We start from the raw sequence: 26,909 nt of genomic DNA, 5'->3' as shown, positions 1-26,909 counted from the left end.
ACATTCTTCCTGCACTCAGCCTGCAGCCACAAAGGGATATTATTAAAAACACAAAAGAGAAGTAGATAAGAAACTTAATATGCCAATTAAAATACCAAGCAGAAACCATTCTCAGACCTAGAATTCCCTGGACACATGCAGCACCGAAGGAACTCCAGAAAGCACTACCCAGGCTACAAGGAACATCTTGTAGTGATCCCAGAGCATGGAACTCACTTAGAGCTGAGATACTTAGCTCGTGGCTTAACAGAGGCTTTACGCTGAGTTATTTGGCATTCCCAACTCTTATATATTGGTGGCCCTATAATTGCTTGTGAGTAGTCATAATAACTGTTACCATTTAGTAAGTCCTTATTTGGGCCACAAACCGTTAGGTACTTATATTTTATATTTTATTTTCACAAGAATTCTATAATACCGGCATTAATATTCCCGTTTTACCGATGAAGGAATTAAAGTTTTAAAAATTGAGAATGATTTATTAATTTCCTTACTTTATGCTGGGTACCATGCTAAGGGCTTTACACAAATAATATCATTTATCCTTCATTGATTCACCATGTACCATATGCCAAGTACTGTTCTCAGTGCTTTGCACCTATTAACTCACTTAATCCGACAGCCCTGTGAGGCAGCTGCCATCATTATGTCCATTTCTCAGATGGGGAAGCTGAAGCAGAGAAGTTAAGGGCCTTCTGGAGAAAGCGGAAAAGCCTGAAAATGAACCCAGGCAGTCCAACGTCGCAGTCCACGTGCTTTGGGTAACCACTTGGCTGTGCTGGCTTTTCTCACCATTACCCTCTCGGCCACCTGGTATTGTTATACTATTTTCATTTTATTTTTATTTTATTTTATTATTTTATTTTATTTGAGAGAGAGGGTGCAAGTGATCGAGGGGCAGAGAGAGAGAGAGAAACAGGGCTCACCTGACGTGGGGTTCATGTTTTCCCCAAAGTGGGGTTCAAGGTCGCCCAATGTGGGATTCGAACTCACGAGCCCTAACATCATAACCTGAGCTAACGCCATTTGCTTAACAACTGAGCTACCCAGGTTCCCTGTTATACCTATTTTTAGGTAAGAGCACTTGACCAAGTACCCACCAGGCAGAAGAACGGTCCTCTGAAGCTAGGTCTCTGGGATCCCAAGGCCTTGTTCAAGTACCATGCTCTCTATCTGTACTGCTTTTCCCCGTGAGGCCCTAGGAGGCTCAGCTACCTTAGCCTGGTCAATTGAATTCTAAAGCTTCGAAGGTATAAAAAGCTTTACTTACTATGTGTTCACCAGAATGAAGGGCTCGGTTCTTAGTATATAGTCAGTAAGTGTTCTTGGCTAATTCTGGACATTAATAATGTGTCACTTATGAGCGGATGGATGTTCACATTAGCATGGGTCAGGTGGCCACTAAGATGTCTCTTTGGGGTCCTATCCAAGCTTAACATGATAGAAATCTTTGCAAACAGGACTTGTATAAATGTGATGAACATTGTGCCAGATGCTGCTTATCTTTGTGATTTGGTTTTATTTTTTTAATATTTTATACACTGCAGCCAGTATGAAGAGAGCAGTTTCATATGGTTTTTGGAGTACCCATATACATTACGTATGAGATATATATATATATATATATATTCAGATATATATATATTTATATTCAGATATATATATATATTTATATTCAGATATATATATATATTTATATTCAGATATATATATATATATCTGAAACTTGTTCCTGAAAATTGACTGTGTAAAAAAGGGCATGAGAATGGGCGCCTGGGTGGCTCAGCTGGTTAAGGGTTTGACTCTTGATCTCAGCTCAGGTCATGATCTCACAGTTTGTGAGATCCAGCCCCTATCAGGCTCTGCACTGACCCAACGTGGAGCCTGCTTGGGATCCTCTGTCGCTGCCCCAGACCCTGCCCACGCTCACTCTCTCTCTCTCTCTCTCTCAAAATAAATAAATAAACATTAAAAATAATAATAATTAAAAAGTTCATGAGAGATGCTGAAAGCAGGTAGAATGCTAGTTTTACCTAAGGGACGGCTTAAATAGAACTGGTTTTTGTAGAGCGAAGAATATTTTAGGACATAAAAACGAGCTCAGGAAGATGATTTGCACGAGGCCCCCCACCCCCGGCGCCCACCTCCTGGTGTTCATGTCCTTGTGTAACCCCCTGCCCTTGAGTGGGTTGGACTTCCTGACCCACTGAATGCTGTTACAGGTGCTCGGCTATCACTTACAAGAGTAGTTTATGAAAAGACTGTGGCTCCCCACTTGAGTGTTCTCTTCCTCTAAATTACTCACCCAGGGAAGCTAGCTGCCATGTGGAGAGCTGCCCAGTGGAGGGGAATTGATCAATTTCTTGCCATGTTGCCTCTCCACAGCCAGGTGATTGACTGGAGGTGCTGACGGCCCCTGGCCGACGCCTTGATTATACCGAGAGACCCCGAGTAAGAAGCACCCAGCTAAGCCACACCCAGGTTCTTGACTCATACAACTTGTGAGAGGATCACTGTTGTTTTAAGCAACTGGAAATTAGTGGACCATGGATAATCAATAAAGTGGGGGGAAAAAAGGCACCGTCTTTGGAGTCAAGCAGAGCTTGACTACAGCTTAACTGGCCTAATGCAAAATGCAAGAAGAGACGGTGATGGGACAACTGGGCAATTTAACCGCCTTGAGCCTCCCTCTCCTCTGAAAGTGTAATAACAGCAATTACCCAGTGGGATTGTCATTATTAAATTACATAGCATATATTAAGCGATAAGAGAAAGACCTAAGGTATATCATGCGCTAATCTAATATCTCAGTTCTTTCTTCTCCCTCAGTCCTCCCTTTCATCCCTTTTACTCCCCCCCCCCTTTTTTTTTGGCTCTTTATTGGGAAAGGGGTATTTGAAATAATAGTGACCATGGCAATTTTTGAGACCAGTGGTGTTTGAGGAGACAGGACATAGCAGAATTTCAAATATAGAGGAACTATCACTTAATCTAGAGAGGGGGGAGAGAAAGGAAGAGAAGTCACCCTTAAAGATCCATTTCTTGCCCAGAGGTTTGTTTTTCTGATTCCATTACAGGGAATGGCTTTAAAGATTGTAGGTATTTAGTTACCTCTCCCCCACAAAAGTGGATATTCCCAGAATGATGAGCGAAGGATGGTCATAATTTGTTAAGATTTCTTGTGTAGTGTAACAGACACAGTGTCTTCTACCCAATTTTATTTTATTTTTTTCCCAGGGAAGAATAAAAACAAAGCAAAAAGCAAAAGGAAGTTCAGTGGACACCGTTGGATGGTGTGCAGAACCCCAGCGGAGAGCAGGATCTAATATCTGAAATGAAACAAAAACATTTATTAAGCCCGAGAATTGGGGGGATGGGGTGTTCAGTGCCTTGGCTTCACAGATAAGGAAGCTGAGACCAGTGAAGTTTCTCAAGGCTGAAAAGTAATTGCAGAATTAGGCAGGGGTTGGGGGGAAGGCCATGGCACTTGGATTCTTTTCTCCCCTTGGAGGTGAAGAGGGTTTGTCCAGTTCAGGAAGGACTTCTTGGAAGGGACTTGTTTTGGGCAACTGAGAGGCTAATGTGAAGAGGCAAGATGGGGAACTCTCTAGGGCAGTGGAACCCAAAGGGGACAATTCTGGGGCCATTTGTAACCAATTACAGATGGAAGGCAGGTAAGAAAAAAATGAAGAAAACAAGACGGGAGGACAAAAGTTTGAGCTACATGTGGACAGTAGCAAAAACGGAGACCTCAGGAAACTTTCGTGAGGAAAATCAGAGAAAAGTCCTTGTCAGGACCAAGAAAAAATGGGTAGTTTGTCAGCAAGGAGGAAGGTAAGGGAATTAGAGACAGAGAATGGAAAGGAAGAGGAGAGAGGAGCTGGGGGAGGAAGAAGGGGTTGGGGAGGAAGAGGAGAGGGGACAAGAGGAGAGGATGTGGCAGAGGAGGAAGATGAGGAGGAGGAGGAAAGGATCGCAATGGCAGCTAACATTTCTTAGGTGCTTACCACGTGGCAGACATTCTTCTAAGACACAGTGTTTGCGTCTTTATTTATTTATTTAATTCTAAGGACAGCCCTTTGAGGCTGACAGCAGGCTAGACAGTCTCAGGTTCCAAGAATCAGGAAGGATCATGGTCTGAGAAACACAGAAACAGCACGATGTTAGTTAAAGAAGGAAAGTGTTGAGCTCAGAAGCAGACAGAGAGCATTTGAGTCTCAGCTCTACTACTTTGGCCCAGATCTGCCCAGGAGGTACCTTTAAGCAAATAGCTGAACCTTCCTGACACACTCAGTGATCAGTCCTAAATTCATATTACCTGAAAGTTTGTTTACAGAGTGGCCCATGCTAAAAGAAAGAAATGGGGTGAGGAGAACCACCTGCCGGTCCTGTCTGTCACCCACTTGCCGCGTGACCTTCAACCTAGGCATCGATATCTGGGCAGTTAAAAGACAGGAAGAAGTTACCCCTAAGATTCCTTCTAATGAAAAAAATTAAACCAGTCAATGTCTCATGGCTTTCATCCCCTAGCACTGAGTCTTCTGTTCAGCTGTTTCTGAACCAGGAACAATAAATATAATTGTATATAATTGTATATAATTGTATAATTTGTAGCACATAAAGTCTGCTTTTGATTATAAAATCTGGATTTACAATGATAAGTCATGACCGTCGGTAGTGGTGGGAACAGAATGTGGTGATGTCGCGGGGTCAACAGAACTAAAGCCTCCTACTCCTCAGTGAGCCAACAGATAGTGCTTAAAGTGAAACACAGGAACGCGGCAACTCAAGAATGGGAGAGATAAGGAGGTAAATATCAGGAGAATCAACTGAAGATGGAGGAGAGTGAGTCTGAGTCTGGGAGAAAAAGGGCTATGGTTCTTTACAATAAGACTTTATTAGAAATACCAACTTTATGAACCATATGCCCTTAAAACTTTGATCAGACTAAATACTGAGATTAAATAAATATATCCTCTCAAAAACCCCAAAGGCATATGAACCTCATGCGGGAGAGAGCTGAAGCTTTGGTGGGTGTTGGAGCAGAAACTGGATGAGGCTAATGTTAGTGGATATGGGGCAAGACCACGTGACCATGGACGCCATGATAAGAGTTTGTGTTTATTCTGAAATCTGCAGAAAACCCCAGAAAGAAGACGTGACACGATCAAGATTTTCATTTTGAAAATGACAATCTGGCTCTCCCATAAGACTGGAGACGCCGTGAAAAAAGGAGCCAAGACAGTTACATCAGCTCTAGCATCTAAAGATAGGACCTAAAACAATATGGCCCTTGGTAGACAATTGGTGAATGAATAAACTGATGAATGCATGAAATCCTATTTCCTTCCCCATGTCTCAGTTTCCTCATCTGTGTAATGGGGAGAATAAACCCCCTTCATACCTTGTCTGTCCTCTTTTTTGTGTACTCCCAGGAATGCTGGGAAACAAATGATGTGATAAGGGTAAAATATCTTGAGCTTCCTATGAAGTACCACTCTTTAAAAGGGTGAGAGCAAAGTATTCTGGTGAAACAAGGAGGGGCACTCCTGTAAATTAAATTAAATTAAATTAAATTAAACACAAATGTCTGGGTTCTACTAGTTTTCAATAGCAGAGAGAATTATCCCGAATGAAATATGGAGGGACTGAGTCCACCTCAGAATGGGACTGAGTTTTTGAAAGTTTTTGAAAGTTTTTGAAAACTTGATATTTGAAATTGTTTTTCCGTTTGCATTGAAGATGTTTAAACTGAAGTGCACCTTTTCCTCTGGAAAGCCCACTCCAAATGCAGCCCGGTCCATACGTCAGAGTGTGTGTGTGTGTGTGTGTGTGTGTGTGTGTGTGTTGCATATTTATAATGTCAGTATAGTTTGCAGAAAAATTTATGGGAGCAGCAGGAGTTCATCATAAGCAATAAAATCTTTTATGTGGATTCTTTCCCATTCTTTCCAATGGGATTTCTCAGGATTTTTTTTTTTCCACAACTTAATTTCAGACTCAAGAGAATCCCTGCTGTTGTTTTTTTGTTTTTTTTTTCCCCCCCAGCTGCTCCCGTCTTCCTCCCCTCTGCCACAGGGTACTGGGAAGGAAAGGCGGGCCATTCCCGCAGTGCCATTGGCTGACTGAATGAGGACTTTGGGCATCCATGCGTGGTCTTTTGCTTGACAGGTCAGGAAGAACTGGGGGAAACATTCCCATCCCATATAATTCTGGACTCTGAGTTCAGGTGATTACAGAACGGAAAAGTGCATGGAGACACGACAGTGTCTCTGCAAGGTTACTACTGACAGGACCAGACTCATACTTGGAGGCTAGGGGACTACCATGGGGTATAATGGGAAGTGTGTCAAAGACCCCCCTGCCTCCTTCCATCTCTCCTTGCCAGAGCCGGATGCTTTTAGCCTAAAATTTGCACTCTGTTTTTGCGGTGCCCAAATATTCTCCCTTTGCTTTGCCATTGCCAGACATTCAAGAATTGAACAGTCGACTCACTGCAGAAGCTCGGCCTTTCCCTCAGTCTCCCTGCACAGCCGTCTTTTTCTCTAGCTTCCCTCATTCTGTCTTACGAAGATGAGAGAAAGTTCTCGCACATTAACTTCAAAACTAAATTCTACCAGTCTTTCCTCCAGTTTGTAGAGAAACACAAGAAGTAGAAGACTTGTACATTGGAAACTACAAAACATCATTGAAAGAAATTAAAAACCTAAATAAGTGGAAAGCAATCCCATCTTCGTGGGTCAGATGATTTAATATTGTTAAGACGGGAGTACTCCCTAGACTGATTTACAGATTCAGCACAATCCCCATTAAAATCCTAACTGCCTTTTGTAAAAGAAATTAACAAGCTGATCATTAAATTTATATGGAAATCAAGGGACCTAAAATAGCCAAAACAGTCTTTTAAAAAAAGAAGCGAAGTTGAACAACTCATGCTTCTTGATCTGAAAACTTGACAGTAATCAAGACTGTGAAAAGGGCATATGGATAGATACACTGATCAGTGAAACAGACATGGTGGTCCAGAAATAAAGTCTTTAAAAAAAATTTTTTTTAACGCTTATTCATTTTTGAGAGAGAGAGACAGAGAGAGAGACAGAGAGGGTGAGCGGGGGAGGGGGAGGGGAAGAATAAGAGGGAGACACAGGATCAGATTCAGGCTCCAGGCTCTTAGCTGTCAGCACAGAGCCCGTTGCTGGGTTCGAACCGTGATATCATGACCTGAGCCGAAGTCAGACGCTTAACTGACTGAGCCACCCAAGAGCCCCCAGAAATAAACTCTTACATGTATGGTCAATTGATTTGCAATAAGGATGCTAAAACAATTCAGTGTGGGCAGTATGGTCTGCAACAAATGGGGCTGCGGCAACCAGATTTTCACAGGCAGTGAAGGAAGTTGAAACCCTGCCTTAAACTATATACAAAAATTAACTCAGAATGGATCATAGACCCAAACATAAGGCTAAAACGATAAAAAAAAAAAAACATAAATGTAATTCTTTGTGACTTGAATTACACAACAGTTTCTTAGGATATCCAAAACACAACCACTATACACACACATACACACACACACACGTACGTATTGGATTTCATCAAAACTAAAACCTTCTGTGCTTCAAGGGACACCATCAAGAAAGTAAAAGACAACCCAGGTGGCTCAGTCAGTTAAGCATCTAACTTCAGTTCAGGTTATGATCTCATGGCTCGTGGGTTCAAGCTCCACATCGGGCTCTGTGCTGACAGCTCAGAGCCTGGAGCCTGCTTCAGATTCTGTGTCTCCCTCTCTCTCTGCCCCTCCCTCGCTTGTGCTCTCTCTCTCTCTCTCTCTCTCTCTCTCTCAAAAATAAATAAACATCTAAGAAAAAGACAATCCAGAGAATGGGAGGAAATATTTGCAAATCATATATCTGAGAAGGGATTTATATCCAGTATCTATAAATGACTCTTACCATGAAACAATGAAAGACAAATAGGCCAATTAAAAAATGAATTTGAGTAGAAATTTCTCCAAAAGAGATATACAAATGGCCAAGAAGCTCACGAAAAGATGCCCAACATCATGAGTCACTAGGGAAATGCATATCAAAGCCACATTAAGATACCACTTCATATCTACTATGATGGCAACGTTAAGAAAGACAATAAGAAGTATTGACTGGTTGCGGAGAAAGAACTCTTTTTGTTTATAATTTTTTTAAGTTTATTTACTTATTTTGAGAGAGACAGAGACAGCACAAGCCGGGGAGGGGCAGAGACAGAGGGAGAGAGAAACCCCAGCAGGCTTCGTGCTGTCAGCTTAGAGCCCGATGTGGGGCTCGAACTCACGAAACGTGAGATCATGACCTGAGCTGAAACTGAGAATCGGGTGCTCAACCAACTGAACCACCCAGACACCCCTGAAAGTAGAACTCTTATACAGGATAGTGGGAATCCATTCTGGCAATTCCAACTTCTGGGTAAATGGCCAGGGGAACTGAAAACATCAACACAAAAACTTGTACACAATGTTCAGAGCAGGGTCACTCCTCATAGCCAAAAAGTGGAAACAACGCAAAGGTCTATAAGTTGATGAATAGATGAATAAAATGGCATAGCCATACGATGACTATACAAGAGGGCATAGCCATTCGATGGCTTATTCATTCATAAAAAGGAATGTAGTATTAATACATGCTACAGTATGGATGGACCTGGAGGCCATTATACAAAGTGAAAAAAGCCAGATGTGAAAGCCCACATGTTGCATGATTTCGTTTATATGAAATGTCTGAAATAGGCAAATACATAGAGACAGAAAGTAGATTAGTGGTTGCCAGGGACTGGAGAGGGGGATATGGGGAGTGACTGTTAACAGGTACGGAGTTTCTTTTTGAGGTGATAAAATGTTCTGGGCTTAAATGGTGAGATGGCTGCAAAATGTTGCACATACTGAATTGTACACATTAAAATTTTATGGCATGTAATTATACCTCAAAACAAATTTGCAAAGAAATAACTGTTACAAAGAATGCATAATAACAGCTGATGTTTATTAAGCCTTTACTATGTCTGAGGCTAAAACTGACGTTAGCTAGAATTCTGTAGAGTAAAATTTGTTACCGGGGAAAACTAATGGAAAAATCAAATCTGTCAGAGAAAATTTACATCTGTAAATTTGACACAAGGAGGAAACCACTACAAACAAACAAACAAACAAACAAACAAAAAGGCAGAAGTTATATCACACACAAAAAATGATCGAATCAAATCTTTATGAAATATTTAAGTAGAAAATATTTAATTCTAATAAAAATGCTTTAAATAAAATAAAGAGGATGATGGCAAATTTTGGAATGGCTTAACAGTACTTACAGGGAATGGTCTTAATGGAGTTTACAATGGAAAATGCTTTCCTTATAAAAATTGGTTAGGGTCTCCATTTTTCTCAGCCTCACCTTTCAATTTGTTCTTGGGTGCTCTGTATGAATCAGCCAGGCAGCCAATCTTGGAAAAAACCTGTCACCTGTCACCTGCCACACAGACATTCATGGACTTGCCCATGCAACCAACACTTGCTGAGTACCTACTATGTCCCAGACATCATGTCAACAAACAAATGGCCACGTGCTAAAAATAAAATGATTGAGACAGGCATGTAAAGGGCTACTCAGAGAGCAAGGAGACCAGTGTGGTAATAGAGGTAAGCGCAGGGTAGCATGGGTATACCAAGAAGAGGCACTTGACATGGCCTGGTATGAAAAAAATCTAGTTAAGAAAACCACTGTTGTCCTTCAGGTACTTCTCAGAGCTGTTTAGTTCTGAGAAGTAAAAGCTACGTTTTTGTTTTTGGTTTTTTTTGTAAGTAAATTTTTATTTTGAGATAATTTTATTTTTTCGTTTATTTATTTATTTATTTATTTTTTGAGAGAGAGAGAGAGAGAGAGAGAGCAAGCAGAGGAGGGGCAGAGAGAGAAAGGGAGAGAGAATCCAAGCCGGCTCTGTGCTGTCACAGGGCTCGATCTCATGAACCATGAGATCATGACCTGAGCCGAAACCAAGAGCCAGACGCTTAACCGACCGAGTCGCCCAGGCACCCCTATTTTGAGATAATATTAGATTAATATGCAAATGTAAGAAATAATAGAGAGAGAGCCTGTATACCCTTTGCCCAGTGTCTCAGTCTGCGTGGGCTGCCACAACCAAGTTATGGGCAGCTTAAACAGTGGAAATTTATTTCTCGCGGTTCTGGAGGCTGGGAGTCTAAGAGATCAAGGCGTTGCCAGGTTTGGTTCCTCCTGAGGCTTCTCTGGTTGGCTTCTCTGGTTGGCTTCTCTGGTTGGCTTGCCAGAGGACTGCCTTCTGTGTCTTTATGTGGCCCTTCTTCTGTGCAGGCATATCACTGATGTCTCTTCCTCTTCTTATAAGGACACCACCAGGCTGATTGGATTAGGGCCCTACCCTTTTAAACCCATTTAACCTTAATTACTTTTTTCGAGGCCCTGTCTCCAAATGCAGTCCTATTGGAGATTCCCAATTCGTATGAATTCCAATTCATACGGGGGCTTCCCCATGAATTTTAGGGGATGCAACTCAGTCTATAACACTCAGTCTTCCCCAATAATAACATCTTGGAAAACTGCAGTATGACATCATAATCTGGATACCGACAGGGATACAGTCACGATACAAAACATTCTTCATCACGAGGGTCCTTCATGGTGCCTCACTGCTCTCCCGCCCCGACCCCCTCCTTCAGCCCCTGAAACCACGTAGACTCTAATTCTCTATTTCTGCGATTTTGACATCTCAAGAATGTCATACGAATGCAATCACATGATTCCATTCACAGCATAGTTCTCTGGAGATTCATCCAGGTTGTGGTGGATATCAGTCATTCATTCCGTTTTATTGCCTGGTAGTAGTCCATGAACAGATGTAGCACATTCTGTTTAACTATTCACCTGTTGAAAGATATCTGGCTTGTTTCCAGTGTGTGGCTTTTACAATCAAGTTTCTGTGACGATGTGTATACAGGTTTTGTGTGAAAATCAGCTTTGGTTTCTCTGGAGTAAATGCCCAGACTGCATTTGCTGGGTGGCGTGACGGCAGCCCCGTGCTTAATGTTTTTTTTTTAAAAGCTGCCAAACTGTCTTCCAGAGTGACTGTGCCATCTCACCTATTAGCCAGGATTGTGTAAGTGATCCTGTCTGTTCGCATCCTGGGCATCATCTGTTTTATATTAGTCATTCCGATAGGTGTATCTTTAGTGGTTGTAAGTTGCATTTCCCTAATGACCAATAATGTTGGACAGCTTCCCTTGTGCCTATTTGCTCTCTGGACGCCTTCTTCAGTGAAATGTCTGTATATGTCTTTTATCCATTTTCTAAGTGGGTTGCCTGTTTTTTGTTTTGTTTTGTTTTACTGTTGAGTTTTCAGAGTTTTTAATATATTCTAGATCCTAGTCTCTTGTTAGATACGTGGTTTGCCAATATTTCCTCCCAGTCTGTAGCTTGTCTCTTTTTTCTCTTATTGAGGTATTTCGAGGCACGAGTGTTTTTAATTTCGATGAAATCCATCTTATCCATTTTTCCTTTAATGCATCGTGTTTTGGGTATCAAGCCTAGGAACTTGGCTTAACCCCAGATCCCAAAGGTTTTTCTCTTTTTTTCCCTAAAAAGTTCACAGATTTGTATTTTACATTTAAGCCCATGATCCAATTTTGAGTTTATTTTTGTGGAGATCAGGGATCATTATTTTGCCCTTGGATGACCAGTACTCCAACATTGTTTGCAACCTTCTCAAAAGTAAGTTTGGCATATTTGTGTGGGGCTACTTCAGGATTCTCTGTTCTCTTCCATTGACCTATGTGCCCCCCCCCCCGCCAACACCACACAATTTTCACTACACTAGCTGCATTTTCAGTCGTGATAGTGGGTAGATCCCACACGTTTTACTCTTTTCAAAAATTGTTTTAGGGGTGCCTGGGTGGCTCAGTCGGTTAAGCGTCTGGATTTCGGCTCAGGTCATGATCTCACAGTTCGTGGGTTTGAGACCCGCGTTCAGCTCTGTGCTGACAGCTCAGAGCCTGGAGCCTGATTCAGATTCTATGTCTCTGTCTCTCTTTGCCCCTCTCCTGCTCACACTCTGTCTCCCTCTCTCTCTCAAAAATAAACATTAAAAATTTTTTTTGAAATTGTTTTAGCTATCTCAGTTCCTTTGCATTTGCATGTGAATTTTACTTTTTTATGTTATGTTACGTTACGTTATATCATGTTACGTTATTTTGAGAGAAAGAGTGAGCCCATGTGAGCAGGGGAGGGGCAGAGGGAGAGAGAATCTTAAGCAGGCTCTGTGCCACGTGAGGCTCGATTCCATGACCCTGAGATCATGACCTGAGCCAAAACCAAGAGTCAGACGCTTAACCAACTGAGCCACCCAGATGCCTCTTGCATATGAATTTTAAAGTAATCTTGTGTATATCTATGAAAAGTCTGGCAGCGTATTTAATATGAATTACATTAAATCTGTATGCCAGTTTGGGGAGAATGAACTGCTTTATGAAGCTGAGTCTTCCAATTTATGAACAGGGAATGTGTCTCCATTTATTTTGGTCTTTGATTTCTTTCATCAGAGTTTTGTAGTTTTCAGCATACAAGTCCCATATATGTGTTGTTAGATTTACACCTGAATATTTCTTTTTGTTGAGTAGTCATCAATGGAATGGTGTTTTAAATTTCAGTATCCACGTTCATTGTTAGTATATAGAAGTCCTGTTAGTTTGTACACATTTGTCTTGCAGCCTGTGACCTTGTTGAACATGTATTGGTTGTAGGAGATTTCTTTTGTTGATTCCTTAGGATTTTCCACATAGACAACCATGTCTTCTGCAAAGAGACAGTTGCTTCCTTCCTTCCTTTCCTTCCTTTCCTCCCTTCCTTCCTTCCTTCCTTTCCTTCCTTTCTTCCCTTCCTCCTTTCCTTCCTTCCTTTCCTTCCTTCCTCCCTTCCTTCCTTCCTTCTTTCCTTCCTTCCTTCCTTCCTTCCTTCCTTCCTTCCTTCCTTCCTTTCCTTCCATCTTTCCTTCCTTTCCTTCCTCCCTTCCTTCCTTCCTCCCTCCCTTCCATCTTCCCTTTCTTCCTTCCTTTCTTCCTTCCTTCTTCCCTCCCTCCCTTCCTTTCCTTCTTCCTTCCTTCCTTCCTTCCTTCCTTCCTTCCTTCCTTCCTTCCTTCTTTCCTGATTTGCTTGCCCTTTATTTCTTTTTCTTGTTCATTGTACTAGCTAGAACTTCTAACAATATATTGTACAAAAGTGGTCAGAGAAGATAACCTTGCCTTGTTCCTGATCTTAGAGGGAAAGAGTTCCCTCTTTCGCCATTAAGAATAATGTTAATTATAAATATTTTGTAGATGCTCATTTTCAAGGTGAGGAAGTTCCCTTCTATTCCTAGTTTTCTCAGCATTTTTATCATGAACAGATAATTGAATATTGTCAAATATGTTCTTTAGTGATTAAAATGATCGTGCGATTTTTCCTTTAGCTATTAATAAGGTGGATTATGTTGGTTGACTTTTAAATAATGAACCAGCCTTCCATTTGTGGAACAAACCCCACTCTATTTGGTCACGGAGTATAATTTTTTTCTATATATTGCTGGATTCTCTTTACTAATATTTTGCCTCTAAATTTATAAGGTATATTGGTCTGCTGTTTTCTTTTTTTTTGTACTGTCAATGTTTGGTTTTAGTATTATGATACTACTAACTTTATGAAACAAATTGGGAAGTATTCCCTCCTCTTCTATTTTTCTATAAGATATTTTGCTGAGTTGGTGTTAATTCTCTTTTAAATATTTGATAGAATTCTCCATTGAAAACACCTAGGTCTGGATATTTGGGACTTGGCAAGAAGTCCCTTGCCAAGTCCCTTGGCAAGAAGAATAGAGAAAGATATGTCTACTCAATCTTCCTAGAAGTGAAAGCCTGACTCCAAAATGTTAATGTGACCAGTTTACTGAAGAGCTTGGATCCCAAAGCTCCATTTTTGCCTCATCTCTACCCTTCAAATCCAATCTTCCCATCTCCCTACCCTGGATGGTAGCGTGAGTGGGTCCTCAGACTTTCCAGGTCCAAGTGTGAATGGTCTTTATTTTCAGGGGTCAAAAAGGCAATCCAAACCAAGCCAAAATTCAATTTTTCATCCACCTCAGAGGATTCTTTTTCTTTCTACCCACCGGACTTGGCCCCAGCTTTGTAACCTGCATAGGGCAGAACTTGGCTTTCTCCTCTGCTTTGTTCTTCCTCTCCCTGGCTTCTTTTCCATCCACGGTTGGGGTCAGGGGAGGGGAAATTAAAGGACAGGGCAAAGTGTTACGTTATGGCTGGGGCTGCTTCAGTCAGACAGGAGTGCCCCCTGCCAGTCAGAGGCCCAAATGTGGCTTCTCCCTCTGTTGTGGGTTCTCCTGAGCCCCTGATCTAGGGGGACCACAGGCGCAGCACCGTTCTGTCAGCCTCTACAGACCCAGGGTGACAGACATTGTCTCCTGGCAACTACTGCCCAGAGTCGTCCGTGTAGGGCACGGTTCTGTCATGACGGTTCAAGCCCAGCTGACTCCCACAGCATCTGCTAAAAGTGTCGCCAGTCTGCGATGTCTTCTTTTGACTTGCATAAACAGCTCTGGTCGACCTTTCTCCTCTAGAGTTCTCCCAAGGAGACTCAGGCAGATTCCAAGGGACGCTGTCATGTCCTCCCAGGAGCTCATCTGCTCCTCCCCGTTGCGTTGTCCCAGCAGCACTGGGCAGCAGGCTCTCCACACCGGCTTGAAAAGGGGATGAGAAAAAGCTTTCCTCTGACTCTCACAAGGAGAGTGGAGGTACACACAGGACACTCAGATAAGCTGCTTTGAAGAAATCTTTACTCCCCAGCATCCTTGGTCAACCTCTAGCTTTCTCTTATATATATAGGTTAGAGAGGGGCGATGGGCCACCCCTTAGCAAATCCCACCTGGACGGTCTAGCAACTTCTTTAGAAAGCGGAGTCATTTGTCAACTTGGGGTCCTCAGGAGAAACGCTGAGAAAATAGGGAAAGTCTCACTGAACATTCCGTCAGGAAGAACGAACGAAACACCATAGTCTAAACCATGCCCTAGGCCTGTAGAACAGTGGTTCTGAGACACAAGCTTATCCCTCAAATCACCTTCGTCCTCATGTACGCGTTGAGCTTTAAGCTGATCGCAGCCCGCTCAGTGGCTAAGACGTGGTCTCCTTGTAACACAGCCACCTGTGCCATGGACTGGAGCACATTCAGCACAGACTGAATGCAATTAGAGCACGTCACACCTCAAAGGGCACAGCCTGCCACGGGACAGCTGGGAAGTGGCAGCAGCAGAGAGAGAAACTGGCTACAGCAATCTGAAGCTGAAGAAGCCCTTTTGAACAACAGACATTCTATGTGGAAAGTCTGTGGAACAAGCAAATGGGACTTCCTAGAGTAGTGGCCTTTGCGGCCTAAAGCTATTGTGTCCTATGCCTGTGGTAAGTCTTCCTGGGGTGCCCACGACAGCCCCTTGGTCCTCTGTGTGTCGCTTCAGCCCAGCTGGTGTCTTATAACGCATTCCATGACATCACCCCCAAAATAAAGGAGGAAGGGTTTGGGCAACACCCCATGTCTCATTCTGACAGTCCATTGTTCTGGTTACTAGAGTCTTCAAAATTGAGGCACACAAGTTGCCAATCTTCAAGGAATTTGAGTAAATAAAATACGTGGAGCCCTGAGAAGAGAGGGAGCTCAGAAGTTGACTTAGGATCTTACAGGACCCAAGGGTCATTAGCGTGTCACATGCTCTTGGACGGACAGCTGCAAGGAGTGTCAGTTAATTAGCTGTCCACTTAAGGGAATACACTTTCAAGGAATCTCAGGACCTCCAGAGGTAAGCTAGTTTGTCTAATTTCAAATTTTTTTTTTAATGTTTATTTATTTTTGGGACAGAGAGAGACAGAGCATGAACGGGGGAGGGGCAGAGAGAGAGGGAGACCCAGAATCGGAAACAGGCTCCAGGCTCTGAGCGGTCAGCACAGAGCCCGACGCGGGGCTCGAACCCACGGACCGCGAGATCATGACCTGAGCCGAAGTCGGATGCTTAACCGACTGAGCCACCCAGGCGTCCCTAATTTCAGGCTGTGGGTGTTGCAAGCCTGGAGCATGGGGTTCTGGACTCCTATTCCTTGGTTCTTCCCTCTAGCTGAGCGAATGCTGCGAGAGGGGCCTCCGAGGGTGAGCTTATCACTGACGTGGAGCTGAAGTGAGGACTGAGGACCAGACGTCAACAGGAGAGCATGGCATTGCCATCCAAAGTAGCAAATTCCATCCAGACAACAGATGAATGCAGTGGCTTTCCCTTTCTCTCAGTGGCCACCAAAAAGTGTCAGGCCAAAGCAAGACTATGCCCAAGCCTTCAGAGTATTATTTTGTTCAGCTGAACGATAAATTTCCCCTGGTCAATCATTGTGCGGTCTACGACATCTGAAAGGAGGTATCTCACGCTGCCTGCCCAGAGGGCAATCCATTTGGAAGTCTCTGGGGGGAGAGCAGAGCAGGGCTGATTTATGGCACCACCACAGGCATTACCGCAAGTATTGGGACCAAATGGAGGAAACGCCACAGAGCGGCCCTGAGGCCGGGCTTCCAGCCTGTGAACAAATCCTGCGGGTTGGGAATGCTGTTTTGAACCCAGCATGCACGAACCGCCTGCCCATACAGAAACCTCTGACAACACTTTCCTGTGAGAGACCTGGGCTCTAGGGAGGCCGGCTTCCTTCTGCGTCACCGTGATGTGACCACGAGGGTGGGAACCGGTCCCAGGAAAACTTCCTCCTGGACTGGGGCGACCCTTGTGCAGAATACTGGCTCGGAGCAGAGTGCTTTTCCCTGAGATAACAGGGCCTCTGTCACCCTGTCCAGAGGGGCCCCTCTGGCCACTGCCCTGCCAGGATCTGCCTTACTGCACCCTTGAGACTCTAGGGCTAAGAGCCGACTAATAGCAGGGCCTCTCTGTGTCCCAAGCCAAAGGGACCAGATTTAGAAAGTTTGATGACTCGGGTACCTGGGAATTCAAGGGCCTCTCATGCTATCAACAAAGCAAGCAAATTCTAAAAAATGAATACAATGTCAATTAGAACACAAAAATGCCAATGGAACTGTCTTGGAGCAGTAGAATTATGCTGATTTTTCCTCCTCGGACTTCATTGGATTTTCCAAGTTTTATATGCCTTTTGTATTGGAAACATAAGCTTTATGAAGTAAAAATGATCAGAATAACCACTAATTGATTCAATTTAATATTGCTCTTCAAGAGACTCGTAAATACTGCTAGTAAGTAAAATCTTATAACTTAAAGTGCCAGAAGGTTGACTTGACTCCTGGGACCTTTTATTTCTCTGAGCCAGCTCCCCCAGATGTTGGCTGTCACCAAGACCTTGGTTGTTACCATGTCACAAAACTCCTGCATTTTCTAACAAAGGAATCATCTTTGTATAGCTTCCTCATGGTCATATAAGAAACAAGACAGCTCAGTAAGCCTGCTATGCAACTTGTAAGAGAGCAACACAATGTCCAGTATTAAGAAGGAATGATGACATAAAGATAATGGCCAATTATTGAGCATATAAGGTGCTTTGCCTTCATCTTTAATCCTTACAACAAGAAATAATGGGGGTGGCGGGGGGGGCGGCTAGGATAGGAGCAATTCAGACTGCTGGGCTTGGATCCCGGTTCAACCATTTGTGAACTCTGTTACTTGCATTGTTACTTAACCTCTTTTATCCTCAGCTGTAAAATACTATCTACCTGATCCAGTTGTTCTGAGGATTAAATGAGATTCCTCTGGTGAAATACGTAGCATGATGACTGGCATAAAACAAGAAGGCCCCGTACACCAGTTGTTATTATATTTGTTTTACAGAGTATGGCTGGGATGGGGGGGGGGGGTGATGAAATGCATACCATATGGCTCCTGCCTCAGTGGAATTTATTTGAATGATACATAGATAGGTCTCCAGCTGATTAGTGCCTATATCCTCAAGTTTTAGGAGCAAACGACAATTGAATGTTCTCTTTTTGCCTCGCGATTGTGATTGGGAGTTTGAGGCCCAGTGTTGGAGGATGCCGTTAGCTAGTTAGACGGCGGACGTCTGACAGGCTACCCATGACTATATACACCACACATCCGTGAGAGCCACAGTCTGTGCCAACTCGGGTTTCCAAGGGTCATTAGTACATATTCCATAGAGTGATTACAGTTATCAGGAAAGACTACTGCCTAATGGGGACACCCTTCCAAGAAAATTCAAATGGCAATGTAGCTTCCTGGTGGAGGAAAGTTCCAGAGCCCGCATCTATTGCTTTTAGTGTGGCCTTGTACAGTTAAAACCAGAAAAGTCAGTCTCCCAACCTGAAGCCTCAGGAGTGAGGATAAGGAAGAGGGGAAGGAACAGAACTGCATTTGGAGCATTTCCCACATTAAGTTATTTCAGGATCTGTGTTGCTAGGTGTCCACATAAAATATATTCACCAGAGAAGCAGGAAGTTGAACACATTCTGCTCAAGACTTTTTTCAGCTGTGTGTCCACATTAGTGCCTTCTAGAAAGAAAACAGAGGCAAAGACGGTCCTGCTTGGATTTTATATCCAGAAGCCCCCAAAACAAAAATACTTGGGCAACTTTGATCTATAGACTTGTTCTTTCATCTGAGCCATGAGACTATTGGATGAGGCAAGTCCTCTAGGCCACTAACATGTTTGAGTTATTCTTTCACAGACAGTGGGGAGAATTCTGGATTGGATGGGTCCCATAAACAATGTAAAGGGCTCTCTCTGTGTGTCTCCTCTCACTTTCTGCCTCCTTCCTAGGTGATGTAATCACTCCACTGTTTTTTAGTGATCACATGTGATAATGTGTTGAAAAATGCAGATGTTATAGTCAAGGAAAAACTGCATGACCCATTTCAAGGTCTCCTCTATGCTCCAGACCCATTGGATCAGTTAAGAATCCTTTTAGCTGCAAGTAACAACAATAAAAAATTCAACTTACAGTGGTGTGGCAGAGTCCATTAGCTATCCACAAAATCCATCCTTCCATAGAGGCTGGCATATGGTCTCCTGGTTACTTTGTATTTCTCAGTTCCCCTTGCAGCTAGATGTGGCCACATGACTCAGTTGTCTCCCATGCAAAGGGAGTGGAAGTGAAATATGCCATTCAGGGGCCTGGCCTATAAAATCTCCCCCCCCCCCCCCCCCCCCCGCTGGCCAACTGATTCTATGCTCAGAACAAAGTCAGAAGCCACAGGTTGAAAACAATAGATCCACTATCACCTTGTGTCCCTGGGCTTTCCACCATCAACAGCCCGCAACATCCATCCTTGACCGACCAAAACTAAGAAATACATGTTTATCATGTCTGAGCCATTACTTTTGGAATCTACTCATTACCTTACTGTATCCTACCCTAAATAAAACAAATGCCTTGAACTAACAGAACATTTTTATCTTACTTAACAAGAAATTCAGAGAGAGTAGCTGCTGGCATTTATTCAGATGCTCAAGGGTGCCATCAGAGACCAAGTGTCACCTTCTGCTTACCATCCTTAAGGTATTGTCTTTGTGCTCAAACTCTTGTCTCATAGCCACAAGATTGCATCTGCAAAGGGATATGTGGGCTATGGGGGTTATGCTCACCTCCGGACAGGGAGAAGGGAAAATCAGCAAAGTGTTAGTTCCCCAGTTGTGTGTCTTTTTATGCCTCAAGGGAAGCCCCTCGATATATTTTAGCCAGAATGAATGAGTCACTTGCCCACAGTTTGACTAAGCGGCCAAGGGGGAAGAGATTAGCACAACTGGTTCAGACCAACCTCACTTCATCCGTAGGGGTTGGGCCTAAACCCTTCCAATCTCAAAGGATTTCTGCCTACAAGTCAATAAATTGGGGCTCTAGCAACAAGAAGGTGGGACACAGGGGATGGTTGTTATGTAAGCAAAGATCAGTGTCTGCCATATTTGTGTATCGAACCATTTGCTGAACATTTCCACCTACTTGGCATTTTTAACACCTTTCTTCCTCTCACTTCTAGATCCAATTTTATCTTCTAAACGTCCCCTCACTCCTGCCCTTTTTCTCTGTTCCCACTCCCTATTGTCTGCTCCAGCTGTCTCTAGCCTGCCCTTCTATTCCGTTTCCTGCACAGTCACGGCAGGGATCTTACAGAAACTCAAACCTGACCTCAACACTCCACTCTGTAAATTCTCCAACAGCCCTCGCTATGGAATCAACTCTTATGTGTGAAATCTAAATACCACATATTGTAAGTCATGCACACACACACACACACACACACACCCTTTACACCTCTATTCTCTCTGCCCAGAATACTTTCCCTACCTTTTCATCTGTCCAACCTTAAAACTTAATTCAGTCTTAAAAATGACTCTTTCCCCAACTTCAGCTCAGGTCACGATCTCACGGTCCGTGAGTTCGAGCCCCGCGTCGGGCTCTGGGCTGATGGCTCAGAGCCTGGAGCTTGCTTCCGATTCTGTGTCTCCCTCTCTCTCTGCCCCTCCCCCATTCATGCTCTGTCTCTCTCTGTCTCAAAAATAAATAAACGTAAAAAAAAAAAAAAATTTAAAATGACTCTTTCCCTGCCTCCTCCCCAGTACTGACTTAGGCCCTCTCCTTGATGCTATGACTGTGCCCTGAAAGTATGCTATGTTCCACTAGTGTGTCTGTTCTAAGTTCTTCTAATGCCTTGTCTACGTGTCTGTCTCCACAACCACTCTGTGACCTGCCAGAGGACAAGGGCCGCATCTTATTCATGCATCACCTCACCCAGTAATTGGCCCAAAGAAAACACTTCTGCAGGGGCGCCTGGGTGGTTCAGTCCGGTGAGCGTCCGACTTCGGTGCAGGTCATGATCTCACGGTTGGTGAGTTTGAGCCCCGTGTCGGGCTCTGTGTGCATTCTCTCTGTCCTTCCCCCACTCGTACTGTCGTCTCTCTGTCTCTCAAAAAATGAATAAACGTTAAAATAAATTTCAAAAAAAAAAAAAAAGGAAACACTTTTGCAAATAGATGGAATAAAATCCGATTTTCATTGGCACAATACCAGTGGTTTAAAATGACTTTTTTGTGCGTGCGGGGGGGTGGGTGGGATCCCTGGGTGGCTCAGTCGGTTGAGCATCCGACTTCAGCTCAGACCATGATCTTGCTGTTTACGGGTTTGAGCCCTGTTTCGGGCTCTGTGCTGATAGCTCGGAGCCTAGAGCCTGCTTCAGATTCTGTGTCTTCCCTGCTTGTGTTCTCTCTCTCTCTCAAAAATCAATGAACATTAAAAATTTTTTAGATGACTTTTTAAGTCTTTTTTACACATAGAGCAGCCATACAATTTCATTGGTATTTTTCTGCAGGATTGGCAAATGAATGTCTGTCTTCATAGTGCACACCCTTAGAAGATTAATTCTTTGTTAAGTAGGATCTCCAGATAACCACAGTGAGTTACCAACAGAATACTAACGTGAAAATGCGTTCCTGGGATGAATGAGGACCACGGCAGTATCTGGGAATAATTATTCTACAATATTATTGCTTAATAAGGGCGGTAACTGCAGCCAATTTTTGGGCACTTGAATTGGGACAGTACTTTGCAGCTGTTTTTAAATTTAATCCTATCACCTCATGAATGAGGTGCTCTTACTAGCTTCATTCCATGGAGAAGAAAACCGAGGCCTGAGGGTATAAGAGATGGCTTAGATTCACACAGTCAGGAAAAACCAGAACCAAGATGGAAACCCACTTTTTCTGACCCCAAATCACATGCCTTTAACTAATCTACTGCCCTCCCTTTAACTTCATCAACCAGGAAATCTTGAGAGCTTCTTTACTATGTGAAAAAAGAGGGCTAGAGAGAGGTTTTTTTTTTGGTTTTACGTTTATGTTTTTATTTTGAGAGAGAGGGAGAGAAGAGCAAGCAGGGGAGGGGCAGAGAGATTAAGGGAGAGAGAATCCCAAGCAGGCTCCACACCGCCAGCATAGAGCCCAATGAGGGGCTCGAACTCACGAACCGCGAGATCGTGACCTGACCCTAAATCAAGAGTCAGACACTCAACCGACTGAGCCACCCAGGTGCCCTGAGAAGTTTGTTTGTTTGTTTGTTTGTTTGTTTTTCCAGAAAGACTGAAGTTAAGCCTGAGATTAGATTTATTCCCCATAATGAGAGACCCCAGCTTGATTGAATGGCGGTTGGCAAACACACAGTTCACCCTGTGGTTCGGCTGTTGCCATTGGAGAATTTCCCTTCCTGTGATCGCAGGGACTCCTTGAGAGAAGTGGGAAGGTTTGGGTGGGGTTTTTTTTGCCTGTTTCTTTTGTTTTTAGCTCAGCGCTTCTGAAACTGGAAGGTGCGTGCCCATGACCTGAGGTGGGATCTTCCTGAAACGCAGACCGAGGACCCCTGCGCCGGATCCGCATCAGGCGTGGTCACAGTGAGACAGTGTCGCTCGCTCCCGCACAGCCTCACCTCACGGGGGCACCAGGCCCAGAGCCCAGCCCCGCCGTGCGGAGAGGGCGATCCTCACCCTCCAACCACAGGCCCAGGGGGAAGCCAAGCAGTTCCCACCATCCTCTGCGTGAGGAAGAAGGGATGGCCTCACGGGTGAGGCTTGGTTTTCTCCCTCCCTGGAGGAGACAAAAATCAACTTAAAAATAAGTTCAATATCCATTTCGGTATGTGCCCCAGCCATTCTGTGAAATCCTCAGAATTTGATCAGCCCATCAACCTCTCACTTAATTACCTTTTCACCTCACACTTGCCTGACCCAAGAAAGCCTCCTGCCATAGAGGGCTGCGAGGTGTTTTCAGAAGCTGGGAAGCAGCTGAGCACAGTGTCGGATCCTCGCCCCCGCCCCGCTTGGGCCTCGGGTCAGGCCTCGCCTGGCAGGTGCAATCGTGGCTGCTCTGAAGTGACCGTCCGCTCCCAGGAGGCCTGTAGCTTCCAAGGGCGGTTGGCCAGCTACGGGGACTCACCCCGCAGCGCGTCCGGCTCCAAACGGAGCAGAGGAAACACCATGTCCTCAATGACTTATCCTTGACTGACACCATTTTTTTCCCCCCTCAGCGGGGCTCTTCTTGTTATGTGGTTCCTGCAATATCCTCTCCTCCCACACAGTTTTCCCCCTGTCAAAAAAGTTTCTATTTTCTTCCTTGAAATCTTTTTCCTGGTCTTTTTTTTTTTTTTTTTTTTTATCTCACTTTCCAGCCTTCCTTTAATGAGGTCAAAGACTACAGACAGACCTATAGATTTTGGCTTCATCTGAGGACATGGAATTCAAACATCCAGGGTTTTTTTTTTGTTTTGTTTTTTTTTTTTTTTTGGTGGGGGGTGGTAAATGTTGAATAAGCTGCAGCACAGGAATGGAGGAGAGAAAGCGCTATCTCTCGAGGGTTGACCATGCACCAGTGATCGTGCTAGCTGCTTTTACAGACCTACCGCATGGGCTCCTCACGGCATCTCTGCAGAGCAGATGGGTCCAGACTGTTACACCTTTTCACAGGTGGAGAAACCGAGGCTTAAAGAGATCAAGAGGCCGCCCACACTTACACAGCTGCTAAGGGACAAGGTCAGAATTCAAACCCAGTTACTCCCAAAGCCAGCGCCCGGGGTCCTGTCTACTGTACCGTGCTGCATTCTAGACCCTGACACTTCTTGGTTAGAAAGCTTCGACTTTCCCTCCTTAACTGAGAAGGAAGCGGAGGCCCCAGGGCCTTGGGGACTTGCCGTGGTGGGTCCGACTGGCTTCATCCTTTCCTTCACCAACAGGAACTTCGTGTTCTTCCTGTCACGGGTATTGACATGTCCCTGAGGGTTTCTCAGCCTCCTGATGACCCCGGCGTGGCATACCCGAAGCCTCAGTTTCCTCCTCTGCAAAATGGAGGCAATAATGGTATCTACCTCATAGGAATCGATGAGAAACATTTGGCCCAGCATATGACTCACAATAAACATTTAATTATTATTTCCTGTGAGTATTGTGGCTGCTGCTGCATTATCATCATTCTGATTGGTGCTCAAGATGAAAGTCAATAACAGTATGCCCCATTCGTGTATTTAACAAATAGCCCCTGAGTGCCTAACTGTGCCAAACACTCTTCTGTGAGCCAGGGACACGGTAGTGAGATCTCGATCATCCTGGAGCTTCCATCCCGGTCATGGGGGAGAACCAACACATAAAACACAGGGCAATTTCTGGCAGTGAAAAGCACTGAAAGAACCAAAACAAGAAATGAGACTTAGTAACGGGGGCTTGAGGTGGGGAGGGCTGCTTTGACATGGGAGTCAGGAAGAACACTTCAAGAAGTACGTCGGAGCCAAGCCCTGAATTATGAGAAGGGGCCAGTCAAGCAAAGACAAAGGTAAGGAAGGCATTCCAGGCAGAGGGAAGAGTCACTGCAAGGTCCAGAAATGGGAATGAGCTCAGCACGTCAACCATGCTTGTCTGTTTCCAGAAACGTTCCTACACGGGGTAAGAAGAAGTGGTATTTATAGCAGTTACAAGTACAGACAGATGCTGGAGCCCATGCTGCCTGGTTTTATATCCAGACTGTGACCTTGGGAAAGTCACCCAACCTTGCTACATCCCAATTTCCCGGTTTTCAAATTGGGGAAAACAATAGCGAATATGAAATTAGTTCGACGTGAAGACACTTTTCACAGTTCTTGTCACATAATAAGCAGTCAATGAGGGAAGCTTCTTGACATGATGATTATGAATCCTTCATTAAAATATACACTGCCCTCAAACAGTTCTTGGAAATAGTAAGCCAACAGGTGTTAGCTGTTGGTGGTGGTGCCCGGCACCTGCTGGGGTTTCACTGTGTATCCAGAATGAGTAGGTCACTCTGGTACCCTTCTACCTAGATCAAGTATAGAAGAAACACTTGGCATATCATTTTACCATTTCATTTTAAAATGCACCAATATAATCTCCATGGTCAGGTTGACTTCTGTTTTATCGACATGTGTTGATCAACATACCCATTCCATACTGAATGGAAACTATGCTTTAAAAAAAAATAGAAGAAAGGAAAAACAGAATCACAAAAATCAGGGCGTTTATTGGAAACCAATCACTTATTTGCCAAGTGATTTAACTACTGTTTCCTCAGCAGTGACTTACACAGTGTAGTACAAAATTCCTCTATTTTCTTCATCATTTCCTGAGGACATTCATTCCCCTCAGGAGGTGAGGTGCTGTGAAAGGGTGAGTTCAGATTCGGCCTCCATGGAACTTGGGTTGATTTCAATGGTTTCCCATCAATGTTTTTCTGGCTTCAATGTTATTACCTATGGGTTCTTGGCCCTGGCGACACCATAATTCATGGCTGACATGGTTTTGTTCCCATGCCATCAGAAAGTGCAAATTCTCCCCCTTCAACCATCAACAACTGGGTTTTATGAGCCCAACCCAAGAGAATTCCATGGGGCCCACCATGGTACAGGTCTGTTGTAGCAGGAGACCCTGGTGGTGTTTCTCTTCGTGGGGGAACTTCCCCAGGGGTGGAGCCACCAGGCCTGGGCATCAGCGCTTCTTGGACAGCCCCCCATTCCAACCGTGTGGCCCTTCAGAGAGAAACTGATTTTACAGATTCTCTATTTAGGACATCAAGATAGGTTGCCATGGAAAAATGACATCTTCCAATTAAAAACACAGAGAGGTCACAAGTTTCCCAGAACAACTAGGGCACAGATCCTAAAAGGAAAGAAATGAAACATTTAAAAAAAAAAAAAAAAAGTCAAACAACCCTCCAGAGCTGCGTCAGCCTGTAACTTTCCAAACCTGAATGAAATGCCTTGTGTGGACACAGCATGCCGAGTGGACAGTGTAAATTCACCCCAGTAGATGTCGATTTGGGCTGGCAAGGGCTCAGCAGGCAGAAGTTCAGGGATGCTCGGGGAATATCGACCTAGGACAATTATCCATGTAGATGAGCCTTCTCAGGACTGGGGCGGTGGGTGGTACATGGAAGGGAATGGCGAGCAATCAGGAAGCTGTTAGTTGCAGAACGGTCTTAACACTCTCTGCCAATTTCCCTTATTTGTGTACTCTGTGCATGTATTGTGAACACCCACAACATGAGTTGTACTTATTTCTGTCTCCCCACACTGGACTAGGGGTTGCTCTGGGACAGGCTCGGTGTTGTGTTTATTACCTCCATATTGCTAGTGCCTAACACGTTGTTCGGCACATAGAATGTGCACAGTACATCCTGGTTGAGTGAATGACGACGATGATGCTGATAGTGTTATGCCCAGAATTCGTGATCCCCAAAGACCACCAGGGAGCCAAGTCCGATGCAAAAGCAAAAAAGCCTTTATTCGAGCTAGCTCGAGCTCAATCCCCTACCTGCACCGACGTAGCGGTGAGATACCAGGGAGAGAGAGCAAGTTTCAAAAGCACAAAGGTTTTATTGGGGTCTAGGGGCAGTTGGTGAGGTAATGGCTGTGGCCTCAGCCGATTGGCTGGGGCAGGGTCGTGGCCTCGGCTGACTGGCTGGTGAAGGGTCGGAGTCCTGTTATGCGGGTCGCTGGTGTGTTTTGATCTCGAAGTTTGAACTGGTGAGTGAGAGGTTACTCAAGGGGAGGAGGCGTGGTCAAGGTGAAGGACACAGAACAAGATGGAGTTGGCCGGCGTAGTCCCGCCCTTTCAATAGCTGCAGTCCACCGAGTGCCCTGGGCATTGGGACGTTATTAATCTTCCTTTACAGTAAAGAAACTGCATCTCAAGGAGGTACAGTAACCCACTTAAATTCACACTGCTAATAAGTGACAGTGATGGTGACATGACACTTTCTGACTCCAAAGCTGAGGAGTAAGCGAATCCTCATGGGGCT

The 26,909-nt window shown here is 44.3% G+C and overlaps 1 long non-coding RNA gene across 1 annotated transcript; it reads right to left on the bottom strand.

Annotated features, from left to right (window-relative positions):
* Positions 1-3,218: 3,218 nt before the first annotated feature.
* LOC131493269 (uncharacterized) lies at positions 3,219-22,965 on the bottom strand. Its single transcript, XR_009252548.1, has 3 exons — positions 22,814-22,965; positions 4,008-4,137; positions 3,219-3,329 (listed from the first exon to the last, which is right to left on the bottom strand). It is a non-coding gene; the product is annotated as an uncharacterized LOC131493269 (long non-coding RNA).
* Positions 22,966-26,909: the final 3,944 nt, after the last annotated feature.

The sequence above is a fragment of the Neofelis nebulosa genome, chromosome 2 (assembly GCF_028018385.1).
Source record: "Neofelis nebulosa isolate mNeoNeb1 chromosome 2, mNeoNeb1.pri, whole genome shotgun sequence".
Taxonomy (NCBI): Eukaryota; Metazoa; Chordata; class Mammalia; order Carnivora; family Felidae; genus Neofelis; species Neofelis nebulosa.
This window is presented reverse-complemented; position numbering and strand designations above follow the sequence as displayed.